This window comes from Danio rerio, chromosome 9 (genome assembly GCF_052040795.2).
Source record: "Danio rerio strain M-AB ecotype USA chromosome 9, GRCz13ab, whole genome shotgun sequence".
NCBI lineage: Eukaryota > Metazoa > Chordata > Actinopteri > Cypriniformes > Danionidae > Danio > Danio rerio.
This window is the reverse complement of record NC_141029.1, coordinates 8703729-8720104: the sequence shown is the minus strand read 5'-3', so window position 1 is coordinate 8720104 and position 16376 is coordinate 8703729. Positions and strand designations below refer to the sequence as shown.

At 36.6% G+C, this 16376-nt stretch overlaps 1 long non-coding RNA gene across 1 annotated transcript; it reads left to right on the top strand.

Annotated features, from left to right (window-relative positions):
- Window positions 1-12483: 12483 nt before the first annotated feature.
- LOC147842260 (uncharacterized) lies at window positions 12484-15090 on the top strand. The gene is made up of 3 exons (XR_015499142.1): window positions 12484-12611; window positions 12894-12988; window positions 14965-15090. It is a non-coding gene; the product is annotated as an uncharacterized LOC147842260 (long non-coding RNA).
- Window positions 15091-16376: the final 1286 nt, after the last annotated feature.

Below are 16376 nucleotides of genomic sequence, written 5' to 3'. Positions count from 1 at the left end.
ATTTGTCTCTTTTGCACGTGATTAATGTTGTTGTGTGATCGCAGTGATAATGAAACCAAGAAAATTGTCTTGTTTACTACAATCTGAAGGGGATTGTGCAACTCAACACCGGGAAGGAAGTCTATTTTATTTCTCTTTACTTTCTCTTTATTGGTTTCTTTCAGTATTTCGCAATATCTGATAGAGGGATGATGAAAACACAAGAACCGAGTGACAGAGCTGTAAATAGAAGCAGAGCTCTAAATGTTATTTATTTATTTATTTATTTTTTTGCACTCACCTGCATATTCTGTACTGTATGGACTGTACATGGGTACATTTGCTTTGTATTTATATATTTAAATTGTTTAGATACATTTAGATATTACTATGAAAGAGGGAAATTTCAGCACAGGCTCATTTATATCGTACAGAGAAAACATTTGCAGTATTGGCAGCAAACTCTGCTGTCATACCTTCATCATACCTTTGATAACACACTGACAGACAATATTACAAATTGAACGGGTTTCATGTGACTTTCTCAAGTAAGTTTATTTTCAAACATCAGTTTAATTCAGTTTTCATTATTTTATTTTTTCATTCAAAACATCACAGTAGATGTAATGCAGAATAAAAATGGTCCATCAACACCCCGCAATACCATAAAAAAGCATCAGGAAACACTTTAAAAATCTAATATAAAAAATAATAATAAACAAAGCTTTTGCAATTTCATAAGTATGCAAAATTAAAATAATTTTCAAAATATTATATATATATATAGGCTGGGAGACTTTTTTTTTTTTTTTTTTTGTAAATTAAGTATAATCTTCAGGCCTTTGCCTTTCATATAAGCCACTTCTGATACCAAATGATCTACTAGAAGTCAAATTATCATTAGTTGTTTCTAAAACTTGAATAGGCAACAATAAATTTTGTATTTTTTATTATGTTTTGAGAAAAGGTTTGTTGTCTTATTAATGGACATTTGAATGAGAAGCTTTTTTTCTTCAAATAATCAGTCATTGTGGAAAAAGTGCAACACAATATTCTGACTGATCCACTGATCTTGCCGAAACACTCAGAAAAATACAGCTTTTTTGTTTCTTTCTCTCTCTCTCTCTGGTGTTAATGTGTACATGTGTGGTTGTGTGGTTGGGTGGCACAAAGGCTGGTTATGTAAGAAAGGACCTGCCCCAGCAATGACCCACATCTCCACTCTCATAACATGGTTTAGTACTGTGTAGTATTGCAGTCTGAACACACACACACGCTGCAAAAAAATGCTTTTCTTTCTTAGATTTTTTGTCTTGTTTCTAGTCCAAATATATAAAAATTCCTAAATCAAGAAGAATTTTCAACACAAGCACAACATATTGTCTTGTTTTGAGAAATAATATGCCAATATTAAGTGAGTTTTTCCTTAAAACAAGCAAAATAATCTGCCAATGGGGTAAGCAAAAAAATCTTACGTCAAAAGAAAAAAGATTATTTTGAAACAAAAAACAAAATTGATTAGCTTAATAGACACGGTGATACATTTCTGTTATATTTCAGAAGACGTTATTTAAAATGTATAGTGTATTACTCAAAAAAAATGCTGTGATTTATTTTATTATTATTAATTAATTTTTTTTTGGCTTAGTCCCTTTATTAATCTAGAGTCGCCACAGCGGAATGAACCGCCAACTTATCCATCATAAGTTTTTATGCAGTGGATGGCCTTCCTGTTGCAACCCATCTCTGGGAAACATCCATACACACTCATTCACACTCATTCGCTACGGACAATTTTACTTACCCAATTCATCTGTGCCGCATGTCTTTGACTGTGGGGGAAACCCACAAAAACACCGGGGAGAACATGCAAACTCAGCGTCGCCCTTATTTTATTGTTGTTTAGGTATATTTTTATAGCTGTTATTCAACAGTATATTTTGCACTTTTGCACTAAATATACACAGCTTACTTTCCTAAGTTGTTGACATACCACATGTAATTTGTGGTTAGTTGCATAAGTTGTCATTCAGGTATTAAGAAGACCCATAACACTATCAATGTTTCTTTTGAAGAATTTTTTTGGGGCTATGGTGTCTCACTATTGTCGATCTTGTCATGCTTGTCAGGTTGCTGGCAATCCAAATCAGGTTATTTCCTCAGCTCCTTTAAAGCCAATTCCAGTAATGACTGAGCCATTTGAGAAACTTGCAATTGATTGTCTTGGCCCTCTACCAAGGACAAAATCTGGTTACTCCTACTTGTTGACTTTGATGTGTTCTGCAACTAGTTTTCCTGAAGCCATGTCACTGTGTTCCTTAAAGGCTTCAACCATTGTTAAGGCCATTGTGAAGTTCTGTACCACATTTGGTCTGCCAAAGTTTATTCAGTAAGGGTCAAATTTCATGTCAAGGGTCTTCCGTAAGTTAATGAAAAGTTAAACATTCAACACGGTGTATCTAGTGCGTACCATCCACAGTCACAGGGTGTTCTTGAAAGGTTTCATCAAACCCTCAAGGCCCTAATCAGAACATACTGTCTCCAATGTGAAACATATTGGGATGAAGATGTCCCACTCCTATTGTTTGCTATTTGTATTATGGTACAGGTCTATCTTGGATTCAGCCCAGCTGAATTAGTTTTTGGGCATACTCTTCGTTGAAACTGTTACAAGAACAGTTACTTTCTACAAGTCAGTCAGTCACTCCTCCTAAGAATGTATTAGATCATGTGAGTTCATTTCGTGAACGTTTACGTTTAAAGAGCTAAAACGTTTAACGTAAAAACGTTTAAAGAGGCTCTTAAATATGAGTCTGTTCTGTGCTTTCACTTTATTTAGGCATGGGAACACTTTGAAATAAATATAAAAATGGTGGGATTCCCTTCCTTTTCATTACAGGTGGCATTGCCCCTCCAAGGTTTTGGAAGTTTCTGATTGCCTTATTGACAACATTTGAGTTAATTGGAGGGACAACTGTGGAATAGTATTTAAAGAAAACCTCAAACACACTGCTTCCTTGTGTGACAACATGGAAAAATCAACAAGCCAGAGTCAACAAAAAAGACATTAAAGTTTGCTAATTTACACTGGGAAAAAAAAATAATTTTTGGAGACATGTCCTGTGGTCTGATGGAACTTAGATTGAACCGTTTGGCCATAATGACCAGTGTTACATTTGGGGGAAAGCTTTCAAGCCTAGGATAACCATCCCAACTGTGAAGCATGGGGTGGCAGCATCATGTTGTGGGGCTGCAGGATGGACTGGTTCACTTCACTGCATAGATGGCATCATGAACAAAGAACATTGTGTAAAAATACTGAAGCAACATCTCAAGACATCAGCCAGGAAATTAAAACTTGGCCACAAATGGGTCTTCCAAACAGACCATGAGCCTAAGCATACTGCCAAATTAGTTAAAATGTGCGTTAAGGACAACGGAGTGAATGTTTTGGAGTGGCCATCACAAAGCCCTGATCTCAACCCTATGGAAAATTTGTGGGCAGAATTGAAAAAGCTTGTGCGAGCAAGACAGCAAACAAATCTGAGTTACTTACACCAATTCTGTCAGGAGAAATGGGCCAAAATTCCTTCAAAATATTGTGAGAAGCTTGTGGAAGGATACCCAAAACATTTGACCAAAGTTATACAGTTTAAAAGCAAAGCTAAAATTAGCCAAGGAAATGTTTGTAAACTTTTGATTGACTAGAAATTAATAAAAAATTCTCAAAAAAAAAAAACAATCTAATTATTATAGCATTTAGCAAATGTAAATGATTTAGGTAATCCTAAAATAGCAAATGTTAAGTATGATTTACCTTTAGACATTATTTTCAAATGGTTATGTTTCTTTTTTAGAGTGTATGTAAACTTCTGGTTTCAACTGTATATGCTTGTACCTCATTAAAACTGCTAATACAACCAGTCTTTATCTATTTTATGACATCTTAAAAATGAAATATTGGGTATTGCTTACCATAGCAAAGCATCTGAGAATCTGACACACCCTTTACTTTTGAAGACTTTTAAAAATCGTCATCTGAATAATGTCAGGCTGCAAATGTTGCCAATAATAAAGTATTCAAATCAAGAGTCAACAGTGCATTTTATTCCCCAGCAATATTTTTCATTGGCTCTAGCTTATTTTCCTCCATTATCATGCTGGCTACAAGACACAAAAGGAGTCAATGCACAAGACAGACAGACAGACAAAACAAACACATCCACACACATGTGGAAGGGGGTTGGGCAAGTGAGTGTGAATCAAGCCTTTGGGGAGTGAATGTTTTATGGAGTGGGGGGAGGAGGAGGAACAAAATAAATAATTAGGAACTGTGATGCTCATAAGCCAATAGTCTCACACACGCGCACACACACAATCAAGAGAGAGAAAGAGAGAGAGTCTCCCTGCGGATGCTGGTAAACGCATTCAAATAATGCAATAAAAACAAATGACTGCAAATGAAACAGCCATCCGTATCTATCCTTCAGGATATGTCAACATGAGCGTCATCGATCAGACTATTCATTTCACTGGGTGTTCTCGGGATGGATATCCTCCCTCTTGTTGGGATAGACTTCCAGCTAAATACACACTGCTAATATTGTTCCTCAAACAGGCCGAGCCTCGGGGCCGGAAGCACCCCTTCCTCAAATATTGATTCTAGCCTTTCTGCGTATGAATACTAAACTCACAATCGTGTAACTAGTTTTGAGTGTGTAAGTGTATTTGTTTGGCTGTAATCTTAGACAAACAGCAATATCCTTTTTAAAAAAAGATTAGGAAAGAGAACGAGAAAGAACAGGCTATTGTTAGAATTGTAGAATGCATATTATCGTGCTGTTTTTCTATGTCTTCAGTATTTAGTCTGTACCGTGTGTACACTATGCAAATCTTCTGCTACATGGAATAGCCAGATGACCTGCTACATTAAGCAGATGATCAGTATACAGTACATGCTGCACCCTGATCAACACGTGACAACATTGTTTGAAACATACACACGCACACACACACACACACACACACACACACACGCACACACACACACACACAATGTTTGTTAAAAAAAACAATGCAGGTTCATTCAGAAATAAAACACACTCTTTGACACTCTCTACAGTTCTGCTGTGGCTTTGCAGTAAGTCAATATTCTGGTCTTTTTTGTTGTTGTTGTTTCTTTCAAGCATATTTTAGGAATTTTAACCTAAGAACTGCTTTTAATTTTGTATAAAATCATCGATAGGTGCTGTATAATGGTTATAGAAGGCTTTAAAAAAACACTTTATATTTACTCATTTAATGTTCACTCAATTTTCTTCATTCCTTCATGCCATAATCTTGTCTACCTTGTCTTACTGTTTGCCTGTTTGGTCTCTCACAACAAATGATATCTTGGAGCCAACAGCTAGACTGTACAAAGGGGCCTATAATGGCCCGTTTCCACTGAGTGGTTCTGTACCGTACCACTTTTTCGGCACCCTTTCGAAAGAGTACCAAACATGAGAAAACGCTTTCCTCAAAAAGAGGAAACTCTGGAGAGCCTGGTGATGCGAAATTAGTTGCTTTATACTGAATCTTTCCTTCTAAAAGTGCTTCCTTGGTCTTATCTATATTTCTTTGCACGTTGAACACACGTCGTCCACAACAGGAAAAAAACTGCAACTACGTTAATTGCGTTTTTTTTTTTTTTACGCGTTAAATATTTCAATTTAATCGCATACGTTATTGCACTAATTTTGACAGCACTAATATATATATATAGTCAAAATGTTCAAGGATGTGGATATGGGTGGGTGATACAACTGACTATGAACACATTGTGGTTATTGGCATCAGATGGGCTGGTTTGAGTATCTCAGAAATTGTTATGTGGGCAAAAATGCCTTGTTGATGCCAGAGGTAAGAGGGGGATATTCAGACCTGTTCAAGCTGATAGAAAGGCAACATTAGTCATTCTATGATAATGTGCGCTGCCAAATTCCCTGAGAAAAGTTTCCAGTGCCATACTAAATCAGGCAGTTCTGAAGGTAAAAGTGATTCACCCTCTAGTAATATGTACCTAATAAATTGACCAGTGAATGTATAGTGTTGCAGTATTGAAGATATTGTTATCTGTGTATTATTATCACAATTTTTGTGATTGCTAGCAACATAGCCCTCACAGGTTGCTGGAGAGCCCTCCCTGTCACTTACCCGAACTCCATATCCCATCATGCCCTATAGTTACACACTGGATTCTGCTCATATCCTAATTACATACACACATTTATGACAACATTAATGATTGCATGGACTCTATAAACACCATTTTAACTGTAGAGTTATTTTCTATGTGTTTTCCATGTTTTTTTTAATATTTTGATCCTTTGAATGTCAGTGATTGTCAGCTGCCTGCCTCAAACTTTTTGCCTGTTACATTGTTTAGTCTCTGGATTATCTATGGCTGCGTCCGAAACCGCATACTTCCATACTATATAGTACGCCAAAATCAGTGTGCGAGCCGAGTAGTATGTCCGAATTCATAGAATTCAAAAATCAGTATGCGAGAAGTACCCGGATGACTTACTACTTCCGGCGAGATTTCGGAGTGCGCATCCCATGCATGCTGCGCTATCCCATGATGCCCCACGAGCGAATTCATGAATGGAAGTAAAGCGACGCAACTGACGCAGGTAGGTCACGTGACCATGACATAATGGCGGATGTAGTACGTCCGAATTCCATTCATACTTTCACATTCATACTGTATAGAACGTACTTTTCTAACGGCCGAGTAGTACGGTTAAATTGAAATGCAGTACCTACTGAGTAGTAGGCGGTTTCGGACGCAGCCTATGTGTTTTGTGTTTGCTCCTGTTTTGAACTTTGTCTGCCTGACTACTCGAATAAACTTCATATTGGATCCAACCCCTGTTGTCACAATCTTATCCTCACAACTATAAAATACACAAGACGTCTTACTGGTTTTGAAAGAAGTAAAATGCATTGAACAGTTTGGCTGCTCTAGCAAAGTAAACTCCTACAAGAAAAGGAACCAGTGGTTGACAATTCTCTGGGACATGAGCTTTGATACATGTTCTTTATGACAGTTTCTGCAGCTTGTTATAAACCTTCAGGGAGAATCTCAGTGAACACTTGAGAAATACTGTATATGTCTAGATTTAACTTGAAATCTCTACATTTAAATGAACCAACCACACTTCAAAGCACATATTTTAATCTGTATGAAACAAACACAAGGTAGAGTCTTTGCCGCTTGACCTCATTTTTTAAAAATGAATTCCTGACTCCTCTAATCAAAGCAAATCACATGACTAAAACCACTTGAATGCCCACAGACATATGAACAAAGAAGTGTCTGTCATTTTGGGAGGAGATGTAAAACCAGGAATAGGCTAAACTTACATCAAAGGACCATGCGATGGGATGTGGCAACTTTCAGGGGATGATATGGTGTAATGTGTCTCTTATGGTAGTGATATAGTTTGATTGACAGGATGATGTCTGATTGAGGACTCCAGAAACGACTGTAAAAAATGTTGGTGTAACAAACTCATTCTCTTATGGTGAGCATGCACATTAGGTTGTGCAACCTGATAAAAATGAATGAACCCAACTTTGATGACTTCCGCTACTGAGAAACACAGAAATGTGAAAAGGTTTTTTAGTAGCGGAAGTCCTCGAAGCTGGGTAATTTTAGAGCACAGTGAATAAAAGGAAATACTTTTTTTTTTCTACAATCCTGTTCGCTGAAATTATGAAAGAAAATCTTGATGATTCATTCATTCATACATTTTCCTTTGTCTTATTTTTCATCAAGGGTCGTAACAATGAAATGAACCACCAACTTATCCAGTATATGTTTTACACAGTGAATGGCTCTCCAGGTGCAACCCAGTACTGGGAAATATCCCAACACACTCATTCACCCACATACAAAAAGGCCAATTTAGTTCATTCATTTCTCCTGTACCACAAGTCTTTGGACTAGGGGGGGAACCGAAGCACCAGGAGGAAACCCATGCCAACATGAGGAGAACATGCAAACTTGAAACAGAAATGCCAACTGACCCAGCCAGGACTTGAACCAGCGACCTTCAGCTGTGAGTTAACAGTGCTAGCCACTAAGCCACCATGTTGCCCAAACCTGATGATGGTGTTATCAATTGTGTAAAACTGATAATGGCAGCCAGAAGAGAGAACAACATCAAATTTACTGTCATGCCCATACACTCTGCATTTCAAATGCCTCGCACAAGAGGTAATTTATTTATTTATTTATTTATTTTTTGATGCAAAGAGGATTTAATACATACTTAAATACAAAATAAATATTTTATAAATTTAAGTACTTATAAATACTTAAAAAAAATAAATGATAATAATAATTATATATACTGTCATGGATTTAAGATGCTGATCACTGCTTAACATATTACAGTCTTACCAAATAATTTTTTGTTTGATTCATACAGTTAAGCACAAAATTTTATCCGTGATTTCAAGTGTGAAATTTAATCATAAGCTTTGCAAAAAACATTTCTCCGTTCAAAGAGGTACACTCAAACAATAAGTAAATAGATAAATAAATAAATAAATAAATAAATAAATAAATAAATAAAATGTTGCTGCCTGTTCAATTTACTTACTTAAAATGAGCTAAAACAAACACAATTCTTGAGATTTTTTCAGGACAACTTAATTGCTCTATGTTTAATCCACTTAATTATTAATAGCTAACTTAATTAGTTTTTTGGAAAACATAAATGAACAAACCTAAACTCATTTTGATTATGTAGCCTCATTTCTAAAGAGCAGCAAATACATCCTAGGAGCTATGTTCTTTCCCAGTTTTAATTGTTGCTATGTATGATTAATCTCAAATTTTTCTCATGAGTGTCATTCACATCTGCTCTTCTCACATAAATCTACTAGAGGCTGCTATTGACTGACTGGCAGACCAACCAATCCCCCCAATCTCCTCTTTCCTTAAACCCAACCGATAGTGTTTTTAAAAGCACCGACTGACCAGCACCCACCCACTTCCCTAAACCCAACCGACAGTGTTTTCAAAAGCAATCAAGAAACAAGAAAAGCCCTCACTGCCGCCTGATTTTTACCACAGTGTCAGATTGTACTACATTTTCACCCAGCTGTTTGCTTGTTTATTTTATTTTTTGGCTTTTGTTTTACCTGCTTTCGGAAACTGTTCTTCACTGGACTTGAACTCTGTCGTCACAGTCAACTCCACTCTGCGTCTCAAATGTTCCAACATACACGCCGAGCCACTCGACTGGTTTCTGTGGAAAAGCCACCCACATGAATGTAATTGGTCAGCTGCAAAGCAGGGAAAAGAAACGCGCCTGTAGCATTTGTTTTAAAAATGAAATGCAGCCATATGTTATTCTGGCTACATAATTCGCAATCTTCAGTAATGTATAGGGGTAAGTTTTCAGAATGAGCCTATGTTGGAATGAAACCTACATTTTTTACAGTGTACGAGCTGCTCTTACATGCCTAAGAGGCATTTCAAAGATGGGTGATATAACTTACCTCAAATGGACGTTGATTATATGTACTATAGGTTGAAGATTTCAAATATTTATTTTCCAAAAGATGCTATTATCAATTATTATAGGTGCTCACTCATGCAGCAATGGCTTTTAAACAGGGTTTAACTGGGAAAAACCCCACGAAGGCAGTGTCCATTTTAACACAACCCCAACTGACATCCCTAAACCAGAGCCATTTGCTTCTTTAACCTGATGTGTGTCGCAGCATCACTCACAGTTTTGAGTAAATGGCACACTGAATATCAAACACAAGAGCTGGGATTGATGAGCCACACACTCTCCTGCATGAAAGGAGGACCAATGATGGATCAGATGAAAGTGTCTTTCCCCTCTTTCCTCCTTACATCCCTCTTTTTCATCCCTTCCCCCTCCACACATCCATCTGGGAAGTCCTCTGTGAGATCCGGCAGACAAAAGAGGAAGGCCGCTGGCCCCCATCCCTCATTCGGCCTTTCCTCTCAGGGACAAATGGCTCTCTCTCTTTCTTCGTGTCCCCTGGCTGAGGGATTGGCCCTTTTAACTAATGGCTCAGTGTGATTGTGTATTTGTTATGTGTTTAGCAGAAAACTGTGAGCTGGGTTGCTGTGTTCCACTCCAGGATGTTGATATATGCTTCTTTCCTTCCCACAATCATTTTGGGTGGTGCTCATGTAATGAGGAATGTTCAAGGGCGGAACAAATATCAACATTGCGAGAGATTATGATGATCATGACGCTTGTAAATATTGCTCACATTCTACAACCAGGTTTGACAGAGCCGCTTTCAAGTCCTGGCTTGACAGTCCTTTAAGGTATTATAATTAAATGGAAAAGTTATTCAGTATTTAAATCTGTTTTCTTTGTATTTAAGTTGTATTTAAGAAAGGAAACATAATTTGTATAATTGTGTAGTTTCAGTTTAATGGCTAGAAAAAAATGCTGTGTAAACAGATCTTAAATACACATAGTATATATAAAAAAAATTAAAAATGATATATATATATTCTACCTGACAAAAATCTTAATCCAAATAATAACTTGACTTCTAGTTGATCATTTTGGTATCAGAAGTGGCTTATATGAAAGGCAAAGTCCTCTAGATTATGCTTATTTTAGCAAAATAAAATATGATCATGCCTTGATTTTTAATTATTTAATTAGGACAGTAAGATCTGACTTTGCTTAGACAAAAGTTTGTCACTCAACAGAAATAATGTACCATATAGAATATAAAGTCATGGTGCAGAGGATTAAGAATGAATATTGTGTGTGACTCCCATGAGCTTGGAGGACTGCATCCACACATCTATGCAACGACTCAAATAAATTATTATTAAAGTCATCTGGAATGGCATAGAAAGTGTTCTTGCAGGACTCCCAGAGTTCATCAAGATTCTTTGGATTTTTCTTCAATGCCTCCGCCTTCATTTTACTCCGGACATGCTCAATAATGTTCATGTCTGGTGACTGGGCTGGCCAATCCTGGAGCACTTTGACCTCCTTTGCTTTAAGCAACTCTGATGTGGAGGCTGAAGTATGAGAATGAGCGCTATCCTGCTGAATAATTTTCCCTCTGCAGTGGCTTTTAATGGCGAGGCAGTGGCGCAGTAGGTAGTGCTGTGGCCTCACAGTAAGAAAGTCGCAGGGTTGCTGGTTTGAACCTCTGCTCAGTTGGCGTTTCTTTGTGGAGTTTGCATGTTCTCTTGCATGTTCTCTCTGCCTTCGCGTGGGTTTCCTCCGGGTGCTCCAGTTTCCCCCACAGTCCAAAGACATGTGGTACAGGTGAATTGGGTAGGCTAAATTGACCATAGTGTATGAGTGTGTGTGTGAATGTGTGTGTGGATGTTTCCCAGAGATGGGTTGTGGCTGGAAGGGTCTCCGCTGCGTAAAAACTTGCTGGATAAGTTGGTGGTTCATTCTGCTGTGGCAACCCCGGATTAATAAAGGGACTAAGTCGACAAGAAAATGAATGAATGAGTGGCTTGTAATGTAATGGCCAGCACAAATGTCTTGATACTTCAGGCTGTAGAAAAGTTCAGATGTAAAAACCTCTAAATGCCATTTGAACTTTTCTTTTTAAATTAGTATTTTAACCGACTACTGTGTTTAGGTTTTGCAATGTTTTTTAATTAAAAACTGCTTTTATTCTAGGCAAAATAAAACAAATAAGACTTTATACCAGGAGAAAAAAAAATTTATCAGACACTGTAAAAAATGTCCTTGCTCTGTTAAACATCATTTGGGAAATGTTTAAAAAAAGAAAAAAAAATCAAATGGGGTTAATAATTTTGAATTTAACTCTGTGTGTGTGTGTGTGTGTGTGTGTGTGTGTGTGTGTGTGTGTGTGTGTGTGTGTGTGTATATGTATATATATATATATATATATATATATATATATATATATATATATATATATATATATGACCTTAATGATCCCAGATATTTCAACAATAGTAAAATTATTTTTACAATTATTGCAATTATTAATGTGTTTAATTCTTTACATTTTTAATAGGTCACAGTTGTGGTTTTATTTATTTATTTATTTATTTATTTATTTATTTATTTATTTATTTTTCAAATTGTACTTGCAGAATTTTTTGTTAAATTTTCCAGAAATTACTACACTTGATTGTATTGGGTGCGGTGTACTGTAAATCATGCTAAAATGCTAAAAAAAAAAATGCTAACATAAAATAAAAAACCAAACATTATGGTAAAAACGACACATTGTAATATAAATAGGGAAGGAGAAGATATTGTTTTCATGCTTGAAAATCCATATTTGAGGAATCACTTTGCAAGATAAACAAACCATCTACTCTGTCCTGCAAGTTGACGTTCAGGATTACCAGCCACTCTACAAAAAGAGAGATCCAAAGAACACAACAGACTTAACCTGTGGCTCGTCCTGCTGTCATCTGCTAACCAAACCAACTGCTAAGAGGGTTTTTTTGACCTGAGGTGTCCTGCAAGTGATTCTGAATAAGCCAAATACTGAGAACCACTAATCAAATCAACCTGGACCTTACCGCAGTTTACCACCACTGAACCTAACCTGTGTTTTAAGTCCACCAGGTACTGCCGCTCAACTCAGATGAACTCAGGGATTTCCTTAGAAGAGAAAAACGGGGGAAAGTTTATATCAGTGCTGTGGTGTAAAAGGAAAAAAAAAATGAAAGTGAGAGCAGGATAGTTGCTTAACATCTGGCCTGAAAACAAGCTTAATGAAAAACAGACAGCGAACGCTTAACACACACGTATGACGAATGGGTTTTTTGCCATTCCTGGGCCTCAGACTTGGCTTTTATTATTTCATTTGTCGAAGTGTTTTCTCTTCCTCCCTCTCTTTTTTCGCAGCGCTGGAGAAGAACAAACACATTCCTGACAGCATTCCTGAAGAGTGAAAAACAGCATTCAGAACACCACGGCCCTGTTTACAACATCTGTCTCAGGTGATACAATCGCTAGTGGTCATCTGGTTTAAGCTGCATTATTTACATCACATTCATTTATTCTGTGCTTATGTGTGTTCAATGCAAGTTATGTGTCACTGCTTGCAGGGATGTTAAAAATAAGGTAACACTTTATTTTGATGGTCCATTTGAGTATTAGTAGACTGTCAACTTAATATCTGTTGCAAAGTTTCATACAGTCAGTTAATTGCCGGTTGAAGGAGCAGTATCAACAAATATTAAGCAGACAGTCTACTAATACTCAAATGGACCATCAAAATAAAGTGTTACTAAAATAATTACCTGTATTTCAAGCTTATTTTGTTGTGAATGGATCATGTAAGACACAGACACAGATTACAGTTGTATACCAGCTTCAAATGGCTATGAGTAGCTATGTTTACATCCAAACTTAGGTGCAAAACTGGACTATTGCATAAAAATATTTGAGAATAAAGCAGTTTCCTTCCGATCAGTCAAAGAGAAAAGTATTGTTACTTCCTGAAAAACTGGCACCAAATACAAAAAAAAAGAACATTGCTGCAGTAGGAGAAGACATTCTTGGTCTTTTTTTTAAATATATAGTTAACTACTAGCATGAAGAAACTACAGAACATTAAGATGAAATGTAGTGAACGCATGGTTTAGTTATTTGCTTGTTAAAGATACTACTTAATTAAATTATTTAACTACTTAATTAAAAATAGCTGATACAATAACATTATTGACATCTTTTTGGGACAAATTAAAGGTGCAGTAGGTGATCTGCCAAACTGCTAACCATTAGGATATTAGCTTTGAAAACAAAGCCCTACTAAAAAAACAGCTTAAACCAGCCTAGGCTGGTTGGCTGGTTTTATCTGGTCAACCAGGCTGGTTTTAGAGGGGTTTTGGCCACTTCCAGGCTGGTTTCCAGCCATTTCCAGCCTGGTCTTAGCTGGTTAGGCTGAAGATAACCAGCTAACACCAGCTTGACCAGCTTAGCCAGGCTGGAAGCCCAGCCAAAACCAGCTGTGTCCAGCTTAAACCAGGCTGGTCAAGCTGGTTTTAGCTGGTCATTTTCCAGCCTGACCAGCTAAAGACTATGCTGGAAATGGTTGGAAACCAGCTTGGAAGTGGCCAAAACCCCTCTAGTAAAGCACGTTGGGCAGAATAGCGCTATTTACTTCATTCATTCAATCATTTTCTTGTCGGCTTAGTCCCTTTATTAATCCGGGGTCGCCACAGTGGAATGAACCGCCAACTTATCCAGCAAGTTTTTACGCAGTTGTAAAACAACATCTACATAAGGTTTGTGTGACTTAAATAATTTTAAAACCAATGCTATCTCACTGCAATTCATAACTTTTTTATTTAGCGGCTAATTCGTATGAATTCATATGATCTAATTCAGTACAATTTAGCATGATTTTCTTATCACCCAATGACGGTTCGGTTTAGAAGTGGGGTTGGATACCACACCCCCGTTTTAAAATGTATCATTTCATACAAACATTCATATTAGCCACTAAATTGATAAAACGTAAAATACTTACATTTCCTCGTAAGATAAGGCTGTTTAAAACATAACATTACCTGTCTTAAATAAATACTTCAGCCATAGTGTCATTCTTCCTCCAGCGTGCAAACGTAACTCCAATATTGATTTTAAAAAGGATTTTAAAAATTTTTTAAAAAAAATATTTATGGGAATTATCGGCCTGACATTTTTTAAACGGATGAACATTTTGCCTTACCCAGAATATAAAAACACATATAAATACATTTTGATCATTTACTTTAATCATTACTGTTGGAATGTGAAGAGACTTTTAACCGGCACAACAAAAAAAAAAAAATTCTGAAGACAATCACCTACTGCACCTTTAATAATATTATGTTCAATCCATTAAAATGTGTTTACCTAATCAGTTTGTCTTGGGACTTCATGACTGGATTTTGTGGAACACTGCAATTTTATTCATTTTTTTTTTCAGTGTAGAGGTCTGGGATCACTCTTTGGGAAGTTATGGAGGTAACAATACTGAATCAATTTGATGAAAGAGTTTCACTGTGGAATTTAAGAATGACCAAAACAACAAATTTACAATGTGTTCAGTCTGCTGGTTTGTCCATTAATGTCGTCCAATCACACTAATATTTTTTCTGTCACATAATCTGTGAAATCAAAATCACAAGACTTTTGTATGCCCATGCTGGAATTTATTCAGTAAATGTTTTTCTATTGTAGTTTCTGAGTGTTTTATGCACATTTCATACAATATTTATTGTACTTAGTTTTTTATGCACATTTTCCACATTTTTGTGCATCTTTGTGTTTCCATTAAGCTTTTGTGACATTCCAAGAGGCACATACTGTCATGATATCAGCTAAGAAGTGATGGACTTACATAACAAAGCAGCTGAACATTTTAGCTTGTCTAGCACCATGCAAGCAGTAGTTAAAAGGAGTACATATATCTGGGGAACAATTTACAGTTGGGGTTGGGTTTAAGAGTTTAGGGTTTAGGGGCTTAGGGTTTAGGATTAGGTATGGATTAGGTTTTCACAAAAAAAAAAAAGAACAAAAATGATGTTCCAGGATCAACAAAGATGTTAATCCAGGATCACATCCTACTTATGTACATGAAAATGGTGAATCAATTCACAAGATAAGAACATTGCTCCTCATACAGGAACGTTTTACTGAATTTAGAAGCTGCATTTGAAGTCTGTGTGAACCAGAAGTTGCTGTTGACTTTTATTTTATTTTATTCATTAATTCATTCATTCATTCATTCATTCATTTTCTTTTTGGCTTAGTCCCTTTATTAATCCATGGTCGCCACAGTGGAATGAACCTCCAACTTATCCAGCACATGTTTTACACAGCGGAAGCCCTTCCAACTGCAACCCAACACTGTGAAAACTTTTATTTTAAGATGACATATTTCCAACTGAAAATGTATTTTAAGGAAGAGAGTTTGATTTTTGAGCTCCTCCTCTCTTCTTGTAAAGTGAGAATTATCAGGAAGCTTTCATTCTAGAAGTGAATTAATCCGTTCACAGGCTCACAGTCTACTCTAGAGTTTATCTGATGAGGAATGAGTGTAAACAGTGTGGTAAAATATGTTATAAAACTGAGCCAGAGATGAGGAAACACGCAATGGGGAAAAACCAGTGCATGAAAAAAATGTCTGATTTGCATTGTGTAAAACAGCTATGCTTTCCTCCAAAGTCCCGGCAAGGCCAGTTGGCATTTCTGTGTGGAAAAAAATATGCTGGAATAGTTGGGGGTTCATTCTGCCGTGGTGTCCCTGATAAATAAAGAGACTAAACTGAAGGAAAATTTATGAATAAACATTCACTTCAAACTATTTTTTACTTTCTTTAAGATTTTCTTCACTCT